Below are 4516 nucleotides of genomic sequence, written 5' to 3'. Positions count from 1 at the left end.
GGGCTGATGAAAATTCATAGTAGATTTGCTTGAGCTTAGTTACGAGGTTTAGACATAGTGACAGAAATAATTATGAGATTAAAGACAGAATTACGTTTTGTGTTTTGGAATTTAATTTCTCTTGATAATTAACATTGAAAAAGAATATAATATGCAACAATATTTGTAAGTACTCACATATGCAGTTTGTTTGTTTTTGTTTTAATTTTCAGAATCCAAAATTATAATTCCCTATCATAAGGAAGGACAGAAATAGCAAACAACAAACAGCAGAACCATGACCAGCAATTTTTCCCAACCTGTTGTGCAGCTCTGCTATGGGGATGTGAATGGATCTTGTATTAAAACTCCCTATTCTCCTGGGTCCTGGGTGATTCTGTATACGTTTAGTTTTGGGTCTTTGCTGGCTGTATTTGGAAATCTCTTAGTAATGACTTCTGTTCTTCATTTTAAGCAGCTGCAATCTCCAACCAGTTTTCTCATTGCATCTCTGGCCTGTGCTGACTTCTTGGTAGGTGTGACTGTGATATCCTTCAGCATGGTCAGGACTGTAGAGAGCTGCTAGTATTTCGGAGCCAAATTTTGTACTCTTCACAGTTGCTGTGATGTGGCATTTTGTTACTCTTCTGTTCTCCACTTGTGCTTCATCTGCATTGACAGATACATTGCCATTACTGACCACCTGGTCTATCCTACCAAGTTCACCATGTCTGTGTCGGGAATTTGTGTCAGTGTGTCCTGGATTCTGCCTCTCACGTACAGCGGTGCTGTATTCTACACAGGTGCCAATGATGATGGACTGGAGGAGTTAGTAAGTGCTCTCAATTGTGTAGGTGGCTGTCAAATTGTTGTAAGTCAAGGCTGGGTGTTGATAGATGTTCTGTTATTCTTCATACCTACCTTTGTTATGATAATTATTTACAGTAAGATTTTTCTTATAGCTAAACAAGAAGCTATAAAAATTGAAACTACTAGTAGCAAAGTAGAATCATCCTCAGAGACTTACAAAATCAGAGTGGCCGAGAGAGAGGAAAGCAGCTAAAACCCTGGGGGTCATGGGAATAGCATTTATTATTTCATGGTTACCATATACAATTTATATATTAATTGATGCCTTTGTGGGCTTCCTGACCCCTCCTATATCTGTGAAATTTGCTGTGAGGGTGCTTATTATAACTCAGCCATGAATCTTTTGATTTATACTTTATTTTATCCTTGGTTTAGGAAAGCCATAAAACTTATTTTAAGTGGGGATGCTTTAAAGGCTAGTTCATCAACCATTAGTTTATTTTCAGAATAAGTCTAAGCACTAAGTTGAGAAAATTAAAAATATTTTCAAAATTATGAATTTATGAGGAAATTAAATATAATAAATAAATAAAACTTTTCAAAATTGGAGAAATTTATCACTTTTCAAATTAACCAGGAAAAAGATCACAGGAAGAGTAAACTATTAAACTATTGTAACGATATTTACTACATTAAATAATAAATGATAAAGTGGTTCACACATGTCACCTGTCTCTATGTTTTGTACACATCCTTGCCAATGCACTTATTTTTTTCCGATTTACAGAATTCTGAATCGCATTTTTAGATGTGACATTTTGAATCTTTTTTTTTAAATGCTCAACTTACTTTCATTTATTTTCAAGTGGCCATTCTTTTTTGTTTGTTTGTTTGTTTGTTTTGTTTTTTTTGAGATGGAGTTTTGCTCTTGTTGCCCAGGTGGGAGTGCAGTGGCGTGATCTCAGCTCACTGCGACCTCCGCCTCCCGGGTTCAAGCGATTCTCCTGCCTCAGCCTCCCAAGTAGCTGGGATTACAGGCACATGCCACCACGCCCGGCTCCTTTTTGTATTTTTTAGTAAAGACAGAGTTTCACCATGTTGGCCAGGCTAGTCTCAAACTCCTGACATCGGGTCATCTGCCTGCCTCCGCCTCCCAAAGTGCTGGAATTACAAGTGGCCCTTCTTTAAGTGTCTTTTGTAACACTGTATTAGTTGGCTAGGGCTGCATTGTTTAAGTGGTTTTTGCTACGCTATATTATTTGACTAGCAGTGCAATAAGAAAGTACCACAGACTAGATGGCTTAAACAACAAAAGTGTATATTCCCATGATGCTACTGACTGGAAGTCCAAGGTCTAGGTGTCAGCAGGGTGAATTTCTTTTGAGGGCCTCTTTCCTTAACTTGCAGATGGCTGTCTTCTTTTAGTGTCCTCACCTGGTCTTTCTCTATTTGTGTGTGTCCTAAACTCCTCTTCTCATAAAGATAAGCAATTGTATTGGATTATGGCTCACTCTAATCACTTCATTTTGACTTAATTATCTAGACATGAGTACTAGAGGTTAGAACTTCAACATATGAATTTGGGGTAACAATTCAGCTCATAACAGACGCAGTCCACGTGGGATGATACTACCAAAGGGTGTGTTTATTTGCTGCTCTTCTGTGACTATTCCTCCCTGTTTCTTTAATGATTGTGCCTTCCAGGAGTTTGGGAGGCAGCAGGTAAGCCTCTCCTGCTTAATGGCTGGGCAGAATCTTAGCATGCTCACCCATAATATGGTGGAACCAATAATTCAGCCTTGGGATCCAGAAGTAACTATAGACATTGCCCAGAAACGTTTCATGTGAAAAAATCTACCACAAAAAGGCTGGCACAAAGTTTATTAGCAAATAGAAACTGCAAGAATTACCAGTGATCACTAGTAGTTGTCATTTCTATGTCAATTTTTATCTCCTGAAAATAATGTATATCTTGCATCCACAACTTTTCTTAGTAGTTTTTCTCACACTAAAAATAATGTGTATTTCACTACCTAGAATGTTGCAGAGTCAAAATTCTATGCTAATACTGTTAAAGTGTATTAAAAAGTGTGAACAATGTGTGCTATAACTTTACATTTTACTCTCTGGGAGTTTATACATTAGTTCAATAGAAGTCATTTTGGAATGCATATCTAGAGTATTCTGTATAATGCTTTTGTTGGCACCATGTGATAACCTCTTTGGGCATAGATGGCTGAATTAGAGTTGGACAGGTAACTTTAGGAAAACTCTTCAATAGCCTTGGTTAAGTCCATCACATCATCACTCAAAAGAATAAGAACTGAAACACCAAATCCGTTAATACTGAACTTTAGAATGAAGGTTTCTGTATCTTGCCTAAGTTTTATTTCTCTGAGTTTTAAGTGGTCATTGTTTCTTTTATTACTGTGACAAAAATACACTTGCCACCAAAACATATTCAGCACATACTTAGAGATGAAACACTTGAACGTTTCTTTTAGGCTCCAGCTAAAGACAAGATGGTCTAATATTTTCACATGGCTAGCTAACACACCTAAATGAGAGAAAAATCAATATAGAAATTCAAAAATAGGAAGTTAAACTATTATTTGCAAGTAATAGGACAAAATAAATTTGTCTAAGTCTTCCTTATTATGGTTGAGAACTAGTCTCAGACATCAACAACTCATACCCTGATGTAGAAATAGATTACAAGACATACATTTTTCTGTAATTATTTTGTTTACTTAAGACGCAAATGTACTCAGTGATCTTGAATTATAAAATATTTATCACCAAAGAAAATTTTCTTATTACATTTATTTAAAAAAATTCCTATGTGGGACATCTTCTTCCAGTAATGGTAAAATAGGTTATTTATTCCATTCTCCTAGTGAGAAGATCTAGGAAATCTGGGAAAAGTGTTTTAAAAATCTTTAAAATATCAGAAAGATTTAAATGCAATCAATAATTATTTAAGATTCAGGGAAAAACAAAATTCAGAGAGATGAATCTAAACTTTAGGGCCAATACCAAAAGGAGCATCTGAGTATATGAAGAGTGAAGCAGAGCTTTTAACAATTATTATTATTTCAATAGTTTTGTGGGTAAAGGTGGATTTTTGGTTACATGGATAAGTTCTTTAGTGGTGATTTCTGAGATGTGAATGCACTCATCACCTGAGCAGTGTACAGTGTACCCAGTACATAGTTGCCCCCAGAACCTTCTCCCTGAGTCCCCAAAGTCCATTGTATTACTCTTAAGCCTTTGCTTTCTCATAACTTAGCTCCCATTTAAATGAGAACATGCAATATTTGGTGTTCCCTTCCTGAGTTACTTCAGTTAGAATAATGGCCTCCAGCTCCAAGTTGCTGCAAAAGACATTATTTTGTTCCTTCTTATGGCTGAGTAGTATTCCATGGTGTATATGTACCACATTTTCTTTAACCTCTTGTTAGTCAATGGGCACTTGGACTGGTTCCATATCTTTGCAATTGCAAATTGTGCTGCTATAAACATGAGTATGTATGTGTCTTTTTCATAAAATGACTTATTTTCCTTTGGGTAGCTACCCAGTAGTGGAATTGCTGGATTGAATGGGAGTACTACGTTTAATTCTTTAAGAAATCTTCATACTGTTTTCCATAGTGATAGTACTAATTTACATTTCCACCAACAGTGTAAAAGTGTCCCCTTTTCACCATATCCATGCCAACATCTATTA

General features: G+C 36.2%; 1 pseudogene; it reads left to right on the top strand.

Moving 5' to 3' along the window:
• Positions 1-277: 277 nt before the first annotated feature.
• On the top strand, positions 278-1300 carry LOC117098077 (annotated as a pseudogene).
• Positions 1301-4516: the final 3216 nt, after the last annotated feature.

The sequence above is a fragment of the Trachypithecus francoisi genome, unplaced genomic scaffold (assembly GCF_009764315.1).
Source record: "Trachypithecus francoisi isolate TF-2019V2 unplaced genomic scaffold, Tfra_2.0 Lachesis_group15, whole genome shotgun sequence".
Classification (NCBI taxonomy): domain Eukaryota; kingdom Metazoa; phylum Chordata; class Mammalia; order Primates; family Cercopithecidae; genus Trachypithecus; species Trachypithecus francoisi.
Note: the sequence above shows the minus strand (reverse complement) of the source record. Positions and strands in the feature narration are given on the sequence as shown.